The sequence below is a fragment of the Nycticebus coucang genome, unplaced genomic scaffold (genome assembly GCF_027406575.1).
Source record: "Nycticebus coucang isolate mNycCou1 unplaced genomic scaffold, mNycCou1.pri scaffold_71, whole genome shotgun sequence".
Classification (NCBI taxonomy): Eukaryota; Metazoa; Chordata; class Mammalia; order Primates; family Lorisidae; genus Nycticebus; species Nycticebus coucang.
In genome coordinates, this window is record NW_026515576.1 from 63,434 (window position 1) to 75,747 (window position 12,314).

At 44.8% G+C, this 12,314-nt stretch overlaps 1 pseudogene; it reads right to left on the minus strand.

Moving 5' to 3' along the window:
- The window catches only part of LOC128579242 (sorting nexin-31-like), an 80,479-nt pseudogene that overhangs the window by 27,722 nt on the left and 40,443 nt on the right, over positions 1-12,314 (minus strand).

Here is a 12,314-nt window from a genome sequence, read left to right on the forward strand (position 1 = left end):
TCACGATTCTCCTACTTCAGCCTCCCGAGCAGCTGGGACTACAGGCGCCCGCCACAACGCCCGGCTATTTTTTGGTTGCAGTTCAGCCAGGGCTGGGTTTGAACACAGAACCTAATTTTATTTTATTTTATTTTTTTTCTTATAACTTTAACTTTACTTATGATAGATATGTAAGTAAAAGTTTCATAAAACAGCCCTTGCATTTAAATAATGCTTTGTAGTATGCAATTTTCCTTCCATTAAATTGCATTAAAAATATACTGGTCACACCCATTATATTCATTTCACCGTCTTATTTATAGTTTAAAAATGCTGCCCAACATTCTGATAAACACATGCTTTTTTTCCAGAGAATCCCTTCTAAATATCTTCCTTGGACATCTCCAGTGAGGGGACTGCTTCAGGCTTTGAGGTGGCCCTTTTTATTCTATAATTTTAGAATGCTTGTTCCCCAAAATATATTGGGAAGCATCTTTATTTCATTAAGAAGCAGAGCAAGCCTGTGATTAGTGATTACATTTCAGGTTTCCAAGACTGAGTGGAGTGAACTCCCCACACATGGTGACCAATCAGCTATTTAGAAGCTATGATAGGAAAACAATGGTCCCTTCAAAGAGGTCCCCATCTTAATCCCCAGAATCTATGCACACAACTTTTTGTTTTCTCTTTTCAAAATGAAAAGTCATTATAGTATACAAGATGGTTTTGTTGTCAATAGTTTTGGCCCAGTGAAAATATGCAAACAGTTAACATTCATCTCATTAAAATTATAGCATATCTATAAATACAACAGATCTTTATTGTAATTAAAGTGATAAAATATCTGAGTTAGAGAGAAATGCATCCACACGCCCAGGAACACCAAGGATTGCCCACACCACCAGAAGCTGAGAGAGCAGCTTTGAGAGAATTTCTCTGCTGGAGGCTCCAGAAGGTATCAATCCTGCAGATACCTCAATTTCTGACTTCTGCCCTCTAGAACTGTAGCAGAAACTAATTTTAAAAGGGAAATCACATAAGCCATGGTTTTCCAGAGCTCCTATCACATACCAGCACCCTCCACAGAGGGCACAGTATGAGGCATAGAGAACAGGTGGGTATCAAAGTAAGGCACTGGCCATTGGGTTCTGGCTGGTTGAAGCATGGTGGAGGAGGGCCAGGGACGTATGTGCCTGCACGGGGCACTGGGCGGCGGGAGAGTCAGGAGGCCAGGCCAGCCCCCCACCTCTCACCAAACCAGAGTCCCAATGTGGGGCTAGGCCCTCCTTGAGGAAGGGGTACCTTTTTCTAATTTGTACAAAGTTACTGTATGGGCTGAAATGCAGGCCCAGAATTGACTGAACTTTCAAATGTTTAGAGAAAGCCCAGAAATGTATACTTTTAAATGCAATCTCTCATTTTGTTAACATCATTCTGTTTAAAAAAGCTAAAGATGCTTGTGTAAATTTAACATAATGTGAAAAAAAGAGAGAGAGAGAGAGAAGAAAGGAAATAGATTGCGGGAATCCATTTGACTCCTTGGACATCATCTGCTTGTAAAAAATCAAGAGTAGCTCATAAAAAATCAAAAGAGTACCTTTTCTTTTTTAAGTTTTTACTGTGAAGGTGTTTATTCAAATATAGTCAGAACCTCTATTGAGTTTAGATCAGATGATTTTTCACAAGTTATCATCAACTCTTTCGTGTCCAAAGGCAAAGCCCTAAATGGGCTGGGTCAGACATCTGTCACCAATACTCAGGGGCCATCGTCAGACTTCCTGGGTGCCTGACTATATTCAATGTGAAGTAAAAATTATCTTAAGTCTTACACTAAAATAGTGGCTCTGACTTAGAAGTATGCTTTTAAATACGACATTTTGAATTTTTTTTTGAAGTTTTTACAGTGAAGGTGTTTATTCAAATAACGGAGTATCTTTTAATAGTTAATTATAAGGACTCCATTTTTTGCTATGTATCAGATCTCGTGAGAGCTTTGTGAGTTAACTTTTTAAAAGGATGACTGCTTCTCAGTCATCCAGGTATCCAAGGCACCCAGGACACAGGGGAAGGAAACAGTCTCTGTCCTTGGCCAGTCAGAGTCTGGTTAGGGAGAAATGCAGTGAATGGTATTAGCAATGCTGGGTGAGAAGTGCTGGAACAGAGGATATAAACAAAACACCGTGGGAACAGGGAGGGAGGAAGGCATTTTTTCTTTGAGAAGAGTCAAGGGCGGCTTCCCAGAGGAGGCGGCCACTGGGGTCCTGACAGCCCTGCTGCTGCCTTTGGACTTCTCAGTACTCCACTCAGACTCAGGCGATGATAGCGATGGTGATGATGATAATAGTAAGAGCATTATGAGAGCAACTACAATATTTTGAAGATTTTGCCACGCAAAAAGCCAAGATTGGAATATAGCAGTCTATTAAAGCCGGGAAAGCCCTTAGACACTATTAGTTCAACCTCATCACTTAACAGGGAGACGTCGTGGTTCAGAAGGATGAAGTGGCTGGCTCAGGACTGCACAGAGAGAGGGCTAGGGGCGAAGCAAGGGACAGACTTCACTTCTCAAACTGCAATTCAGTGAGCTTTCCATGAAGCTACCTTTTTGCCAGCTGCAAGCAGAGGAAATACCATCATCTATTTCTCCCTGGTTTACAACTCCTTAATGAAGACAGATTAAGAAATCACAGCATGGGGCTGACAATTCTGACCTCTCACCACAGTGGGAACTGGAAGCCGTGCCATCGAGACTGTAGTTCCCACAGGAACGATACTAGAATTAGGTGATGTGTTCTCAACTAAGGACTTGACATCGCAAAAACCAGACACCATGTATCATAATGGCAAGGATACAATGATCTTTATTGAACATTTAAATTAAGTTAAATGTTCTTAATGAACATTTAAAATGGTAATTCAGCTCCAAGTTATATAACGTGGGTATAAGTATACTGGACGTGATTATATGTGGATGGAAGTATAATATGAAATAAACTCAAGCTATGTTCTGGCCATACAAATATAATAATGAATATTAAACATTTAACTATATTTTGATTTGCCTCTTTAGGATTTAGAAAAACGTTGTGGTCTTGATCTCTTAGAAAGTCACCTAAGGAAGTACACATTGAGGTTCTTTCCTATGCCCTCTAGTAAGTCAAAGCATAAAAATCCACCGGCTGACCTTTTTTTTTTTTTTAAGACAGAGTTTTACTTTGTTGCCCTTGGTAGAGTGCCTTGGTGTCAGAGGTCACAGCAATCTCAACTCCTGGGATCAGACTCCCGAGTAGCTGGGACTGTAGGTACCCACCACAACCCCAGCTATTTTTAGAGACTGGGTCTCGCTCTAGCTCAGGCTGGTCTTGAACTCCTGAGCTCAGGCAATCCACCCGCCTCGGCCTCCCAGACTGCTGGGATTACAGGCTCATTGACCTTTTTGTTGTGCCGAAAGTTATACAGTAGGTTTTGTTGTTTCCTAGTCTCCTTGAAAAGCTCATTAAAAGTAATGACTGAACCATAACATCTCTCCTCTTTTCAAAATTCTACCTCCTGACTTGGAGGCAGCCCTGGCAGGGCTGTGACCATCACCCGGCCTGTGGCTTAAGAACAGACTATAGGATATTCTCAGGGACTCCTGAAAGAAGTTTCCAAGTCTCCCTCCCAAAAGGGTCCAGCCAGGCCTGGGCAGCGTCAGGTCCCTGAGGATGTTGGCGTGGTGAGCGGGTGAGCGTGCACACTTGGAAGTGGCCGGCAGAGCAGGTGGAGAACTGAGGTTGGGTAACATGATGGGTGCATCATGTCACAACTTGGCAGAACCTCCACCTCACCAGGCAGGTGAAGGGAACAGAGGCCAAGCTCTCAATTTATTTTATTGGAGGCTAAGGGGCAGGGATAGGCAGGACCAAATACATAATGTGCAGGGCCTATCTGTGAAGAATGAAAATGCAAGTTCTTGGTTCAAAAATAATTAAGAATTTCAATAGCAGATCATCAAACAAGCAAGAGGCCCTATACAACTGCATGGATTTTGTGGACATGGAGTCAGGCGTCGGCGCAGGTAAGGGAAAAGAGGGGTATGCTAGAGTGAAAGTCAGGGTCATGTGTGACTTTAAATTATTAGGTATTCTTTCTAGGCTCACATCAAATTAGCCTAAATAATACAGAGGGTGCCAAAAAAGTATATACATTTTAAGAAAAGAACAGACTATATTAAAATTAAAATGCTCAATATATATCAGTAATGTTTGCTGTCTTGCAGAATCTCTTGTAATTGCAGAAGTTAAATGTGACTTGAGAATTACAATTTTAATACAGTTTGTTCCTTTTTAAAGATGTGCATACATTGCAAATGCAGAGAGCAATTTAAAATAGAGGTAGAATTCTTTCTATTCCTCTTTCTAAACTGCTCTTCTTTTGTTTTTTTTAAATCATAATAAAACATACACAACATAACATTTATCATTTTAATCCTTCCTAAGCGACTGGGTCAGTGGCATTATACGTGTATACATTCACAATGTTGAATAACTGTCACCACTATCTATACCTAAAAATTTTTCACGAGCACCCAACAAAAACTTGTATCAATTAAATAATAACCACTTTGCGCCTCACCTTAGCCCCTGCTAACCTCTGTTGTACTTTCTGTTGATATGAATTTGCCTGCTCTAGGTATGAATATAGAATTATTACCTACCACATTTTTTAAAATGATTCCAAACCAAATAGCCTGTAACACACGTTCTTCTGAGGATTCTTGGCAACACTCACCTGCATATAGAGCAAGTCTATGGCTGCTCTGCTGCCCATCAGCATGGAGTCAAGGGCTGGATCAAGATACCTGCATAATTCAGGAGCATTAGTATAATTCACATGCCGTGGAAATGGCATGCCCAGGAGTGAGTGCGTTAGAGAGTAGAGGCCCTCTACCCTAAGAAGCAGGGCCCCCTTTACCAACAAAGCCACACCCCTATATGTACTTGTCTACCTTCTCTGTGTACCCCCCCACATCTCTTTTTTTTCCTAATTTCTTTATTCTATAAGCTTTTCTGGTGGGCTCTGAGAGTAAAGATGTAAACAAAAAGAAAAGTTCTAATGAGAAAAGTCCATATCCCTGTCCACACTCAGCCTCCCTCTTGGACGCCAAATCCTGGATTGCCTTTCCCTTCCCCTGAGGGCCTGACAGAGTCATCTGTCCCATATGGACCCACCCCCATAGTCATCACCCTGCACCAGGCCGCCCTCATGGCCTGAGCTGCTCTAGTAACCTTCTTCATAGGCTTTCTGCTTCATTTGTGTGCCCTCAACCTCACTCTTCACATCCTAACCTGAGTGCTCCTTCCTGAGTACCCCTTGAGACTCTCATAGCCCTGGGAGTTTGATCTACCCTACTTGCTTCCCAGGCCCTCGGTGGACCCTCTCCTGCCCTCATTTCCAGTTCCATCTCCTACCATCTCCACCCCAGCACTACATTCTAACCCTGCCTGGGAGACCACTTCCTACACCAGCCTCCTTCCCTGACTGATCCACCTTGCTCTGCAAGCCTCAGTGGTACCCTCACCACTGGTCTCTCCTCCCCAAGGCTGTGTTAGCCACCCATCCTCTGAACCTGCCCAGCACCCTGTCTTCATCCTGACCACTGCTCTGATCAAGTTTTCTTAACACCATATGTGAAGAACCTTGAGACCAGGGGCTGGGTCCTATCCAGAGTTGTTTCTCTGCACCTTCACGGGGTGATTTGCAGATAGCAAAGGCTCCATGTCAGTCCGTTAGATTCAGAATCACCAGGATGAACCGAAACTAGTTACTGCACAAGCAGGGCAGCATTTAAGAAAGGAGAGGAACTATCAGGAAGCAATGCACTTTGGCTAATCTAGAGCTGACCAGAAGGTAAGGCAGAGACTCTAAGTTCAGAATCATAGGGTGAATTGGCCGATGGGTGAGCTTAGACCAGGAAAATCAGGGTTGCACACTTCACACTCCATTTCGGTACAACCTCGCACATCCCAGAGGCCCCTGCGTGCAGAGAATAGCAACCACTGCAACAGAGAGTTAGAGGACAGCCTGACCCCTCCCAGACTGGGGCTCTGGTAGGCCAGGGCAGGAACCCTCTGGTTTGGAAGTGACCACATCACCCTGCAGAGAGGACCCAGAGAAGTCTCAAAGAAAAATCCTTAGATCTCCAGCTAGACCTTACTGCGAGGCCTCACTTGTTATGAATATACAGCTTTTGGACCTTGCACCCTTGCTAGTGCTCACCTAGCAAGGCCCCCTCTGGAAAGAGGGTGAGGCACCTGGGGTCCCCCACCAGGCTCTCCCCTCATCGGTTCTGGTCCCTAGCTCAAACACACAAGTTCCCACAAGCAAAGGCGATCTGCTGGATCCTAGATGCTGGCCTATGATTGGGTAGAAGATGTTTTATCTTGTACTTATTCTAGAATTTACCTATTAAGTGAAGACACAGGCAAAGCCTAATTCAAGCTGCAAGGAAAGGAGCAGAATCCTCATTGCTCCTTTGATCTCAAGTTTTCAGGAGAGGTCGTGAGCAAAAACAACAACAACAAAATCTAAGCCCCAGGGATTTTGTCTTCTTTTGCTTACTATAATCATTATCATCCATATAACAGTAACAGACATAACCAAAACTCACTGAGCATATGGGATTACTTTATTTAACCCTCACAATAATCCTACAATGTAGGCACTACTATTCCCATTTTATAGATAAAGGAACTGAGGCCTTTAGGCTAAGGTTATATAGCTAAAACCTGAAAGAGTTGGGACTTAGGTTCCCATATTCTGGTCCCAGGAATAACCATGCTCAGCCATCACCTCAGTGTAAGCAGCTTCCAGAACAGCTATTCTCTAAACACGTAAATGGAACTGAGTCCTTCTGTCTTTCTCAGGGTGCAATGGCACAAGATTTTGACCATTTCTCAGAGTACTTCTGAACAACAGTATATGAACTTCTAGCTTTGCTGAGATCTTCCTTCCCAAATTCAAAGCCACAAACAGGGGCTCTAGTGAGGCCAAGCTAACTACTATTCCTGGATTTCAAAATGCCTTTCCTGAAAGCGTCTGTGGGTGGGGATGAACCTAAGCGCATGTAATATAGCCATGGTAATAAATGGTGGGAACTAAAGTTTATAGGAGTGGGTGGGGCAATATCCTGCTTCCCATTGCTATTTTCTATTTGCTTATTCTCCACAGGACCTCATCCATATTCCTGGGGGAAATGATAGTATTTTCTGCAGAGGGACACTCGCGTCCTATCAATCTAGGAATATGGGTGGCCCTGGTATGCAATGCTGTCCTTTAGGAGCATAAGCCCAATACGTAGAGTTCAAATTCCCAACAAATCGGCTGAGTCCACTCATTGACTTCAGAGAACACCACACGTCAACAGAGGATTCAGATCTTGTGATAATCACAAACTCCTTCTGTTAATACGGTTAGTAATCCTTTCCAAAGCAAACCAATGGCCAGCCATTTATCTCTCTTACCTGCTTCAAGCCTCCCTGGCCTGCCCCTGTTTTTCAAGCCTGTTTTCTTGACTGCTCAGTAGAGGTGTGGAATAGATGGCCACCTTCCTCATTTGAATACCCCCGAGTGGCCAGGTGAGACTGGTAAAAGCCGTCCTCAGCGTCCTATTCTGTAGGATAAGCATCTGGTTCACGCTGCCTTCTCTCAGCTTCACTGCTCTTCCCAAGACTTTCCCAGAGTCTCTGGTCTCCAGCTGTCAGGCCGGAGCAGGATGTGGTGCGATGTCCTCAAAGGCCTTCTGTACTCAAGTACTTACCACTTTCGGAGTCCAACTCTACAGTTTTCCACTTCAGAACTCCGAAGACTAACATAAGGGAGTTCAAAGTCTGCCAATTTTTTCACCACTAGAGAAGGGAGAAAGGCAGTCTTACTGGTTGAAACAGCACAAAGAGTTCACACACAGCAGCTTTCAAATGAGAAATAAAACATTATTACTAGAAATAATAAAATCACAATAAGAATATTCTCTTGCATTTTTAACTTTCTGAAGTTCATTCAAAGAATAAATATCCTTTGATCCTCATAAAATACCTGCTCCTCGAGTAGGGGATATTTCACACTGTGCTATCGCGTCTATAGCACAGGAAATAGGTCCAGAGACATCCAGCACCTTCATCAGCACTCCACAGCACCTTGGGGCCGTGCCACCATCTGGACCCTTGAACTTGCAACTCAAAACCTCCAACCCACAGGCTCTGGAGGATATATATAAACTACTTTAATATTGCTGATACCACTAGACAACTAGAAAAACATTTGTAACATCTAGAAACACACTGTAGAGGAAAGCAGACTGATGTGAATTGGACTGTCTTTTATTATTTCATGAAACATTTTAAATAAGAATCTAAGAACTTATTTCTATCATCTATGTTATATCAAATATTCTTTAACAGGGAGAAATCATGCTGGAGTGGGAGGTCCGGACACCTGGAGTATAGTACTCCATCCCCAGAAGGATGTGACGTGGACTGAGAAGGACACCAGGATTGGGACACCGGGACTGGGACACCAGGATTGGGACTGGCAGTGCACAGAGGAAGTGCGCTTGCTGAGATGGCCTGAGGTCTTGCTGGAGCTGCTTGGCCACAGCTCTCTCTGAAAAAAGATGCAACCTTCCACCCCTCAAGCCTTTGCCACAGGGGCCAACAACAGTAGCAGAGACTATCCCCTGGTGGGTGACTGGCCCCTGCTGTGACTCCCCCACCTCCTGGGCTGTCTCCTCCCCACCCCCACCCACACACACACATCTCCTGGCTGCCCTCATTCCCTCTTGTATTCTTACCAGAGAGCTTGCCTTCCTTGCAAAACCAAAAGAGAAAGAGGCCGAAGTAGTCCAAGAGCTCCCGACACAGTTCAATTTTGTGTGACACCACCTTGAACCAAAGACAAGCAAAAAGGGGGAAGGTTAGGAGTATCCACTGTGCTTCCTAACTGACATGCAGATTTGGAAATTGCCTGCACCGTCAGTAAAAAGTGCCCTTGTGGGTAAGCAGACATTCAAAGAAAGCTTTTTGGAATCTAAAAATAGTACATATTTTAGAACATCTAGAAATAGAAAAAATTAGAGCAAGGAAAATAAAAATCATTCCCACCACAATGGACAGAGGCTGTCCCAACTCAGATATGGACACATCTCCTGGTTATTTTGGTCTTTATTGTTCTATGGAAGGCAGTACCCATCAGCAGCCACACCCCAGGAACATCTGTCCTGTGATATCTGCCCATGGAGGGTGCACACTAACTTATCCCCCTGTGGGCTGGATTACCAGACATTCAGGACAGGGCCACTTCCCGCTGCCCTGGTGGCAAACCAAGTGCACCTGTTCCTGTCTCCCTTTATCACTGCAGGCCTGCTTCTCCTGATGCCTCCTGTGATGGTCAAGGGTAATTTACTATAGCCTTTGCTTCGTGAAAACCTCAGACGCCAGGTACGAGCTGCTTCATTTCACTTTCCTCTTTGACCTTTACATCAAACGGCTTTCATTTTGACACCAATGGTTTCATTTCTACCATCTGGTCTTCAGACTGTAAGAGGATCTTCCACATGTCCACAGGCTATCTCACCTCCCTCCTCCCCCAGCCTGGCCCCTCTTGAAGACTGGGCTCTCAAATTTTCCTTGCTCTCCCAGTCTTAGCTTACTGAGCCACCTCTGTACCATACCTGGGCTTGACTCCCCAGCACTGCACAGGAGCACTGCTCTAACCACGGCTCTCAGTTCTCTGGGTGGCAGTTGTACAAACACCAGGCTCAAAGGGGCACTTTTCTTGTCAGAGATCTGCAAATTACCCAGCAGGCAGTCAGACTAGGTGGCTGGTATGAGTGGGTGTTCTCAGCCGTGGCTTTGAAAATAAAGAACAGCTCAGGAATAGTTTCACACCTTTTACTCAACGACGTGATTCCCATTCTCCTTCTGTCATTCTTCCCCCTACTCCCCACACACACCCTTGCAAAACACCCAGGAGCAAAACACAGGCGCTCTTCCTTGCCTGGGGTGACTGTGTGGTAGGTATTGTGTAGGAAAGACTTCTTTCCTACTGTAAATCTGGCCCTGTCCACTGCAATCCTATCTCTCTCTTTTTTCATCCATTTGGCGAAAAATATACCAAGGCAGCAGATAAAGAAGAGTGGGATCAAAAAAAAAAAAAAAAAAAAGAGAAAGAAAAAAAGAACAGAGAAGCTTTTTAGAATTTATACAGATGTAAATATAAAACTTCCTTTTGTGAGCAGTGAGCATCAGCAAAAGAGACAATAATATTTTCTCTCTTCACAGTGTTCACGGTAATCGAAACTCGGGAACACAAGCACCCTCAGTAACTCGGAGCAGCCCCAGGACATAGCCTGCTACTGGCCCTGTGAGCTCATGAGAAAGGAAAAGTCCGGATGGGCTGAGGCAAACCCGAGGGAGCAACGTGGGAATGGCAGCTGGTGTGCTGAAGATGCCGAAGATGATTTTTACTTAGAAAATGTAAATGATGTTTTCATGCAAGCCAGAGAATTTGCCAGCCCCGGGAAGGAACTTCACATCCGTAGCTGGCCAAGTGCTCCCTTTACCTTTTATGGGAACTTACCACTTCCAGGGTAGAACCTCCAGTGAAACTTACCTGATCTCAGGCTTGAGTTTCTCACAAGCCAGTGCAGAAGGAAAGCTCATTTTCTCTAAGACCACAAGTGTGCCTCAGCAAATGCGAGCTATTAGTTTCAAGGGAAATGGACAGAACAGGGGTACTGTGGAATCCAGAGGGACTGCCCCACTCGGTATTGTTCAGTGCTCCCTCTGATACCAACACCGCCACCAGTAATGACCAATAACCGCATTTATAGAACATGAACCATTTCAATAATTACTTAGACCTTGTCTTTAGTAACTTACCCAAACTCACACAGCCTCTACCGGGGCAGCACAACGCAGTCCTGCATCACTTAACTACATGGATATGTTCTGAGAAATCCGTCACTCGGCCATTTCATGGTTGGGTGAACATCACGGAGTAAACTGACACAAGCCTGGTCTAGCTTACTACACACCCAGGCTATATGGCAGGCCTATTGCTCCTAGGCTACAAACCTACACAGCACATTACTGTGCTGACGAATGTAGGCCATTATAACACAACGGTATTTGTGTATCTAAATACAGAAAAGGTACAAGAGAAATATTACGCTATAATCTCATGGGATCACCATCCAGAATTGACTGAAACATCGTTGTGTGGTGCATAGTTGTTATCTGAATCCAAGGTTCATTCTAAACCCAGAAGATAGGACCCCAAACCAACACTTCCACCTTCACCTGCAGGTGTCTGGTTGGGCCAGTGAGCCCAGGGTGAAAACATATCCACAAAGATGCCTGCAGGCAGGACAGGTGCTCCTGACTCTGCAGAGTCCCAACCATTTCCAAATTATCTTCCGTCCTGCAGCAGCACCCCTGAGCGACCTGCCTGGGCCCAGATGCATCTGCATTTGTGGAGCTCACCTCCTCTTGCTTCGTTTATGTGACTGTCACCCACTTTGCAGGTCCTTGGCAATCTAGGGAACTGTGTTTCTGTGCTTTTTATTTTGAGTGCAAACTCCATAAAGCATCAGGGGCTTTGGATGCTTTTTAGAAAAATTATTCTGGAAATCTGCAGAAGAGATTGGCAAGACTGAAAGCAAAGAGACTATTGATGGGCAGCTACAGAAATATAGGTAAAAAATGCTGAGGGTGGAGCTGAGGTTGGGCCCCGGGGAGGGAGAGGAGGAAATGGAGAGTCTGTAAGTATGAGGGAGGGCCAGTATACAGAATCAGTAGGACTTGTGGGATGGAGGACTGGGAGCCTGGAACTTCTTAGCAAGTGGTCTCAGCAACAAGGTGCTGCAGATACTGTTCCCCCACGTGGGGAATACAGAGCTGAGGAAAGGTGGGGCAGGGTATTTATGATGACTGGGGAAAAAAGAGTGTTGGAGATGCAAACCACTCCACTGAGGCCAGGAGGGCATGGGCAGCCCGGAAAGAGGAGACAGATGCTCAGGTGAAGGCAGGCCTGGCAGCTCGGCACCCAAGTGGGAACACTTTGGTCTCCCAGCTCTGAGGGGTCAGATACCACAACCCCAGCAGAAGAACTTTCTGTTCTTTGAAAGGTCCTAGAGACTTTCCAACTTTTCGTGTTTATAACTTCTTATTCTTTCTTGCATATTTCTCTGGAGGATTAGAAGTAAAATCCTCCAAAGGAAAAGGGCCTGGAGCTGGCCCTGGGAGCAGTATATGGGTGTGAGACAGCAGCACGTGCTAGGCAGCTCTGGGTCCTGCCCC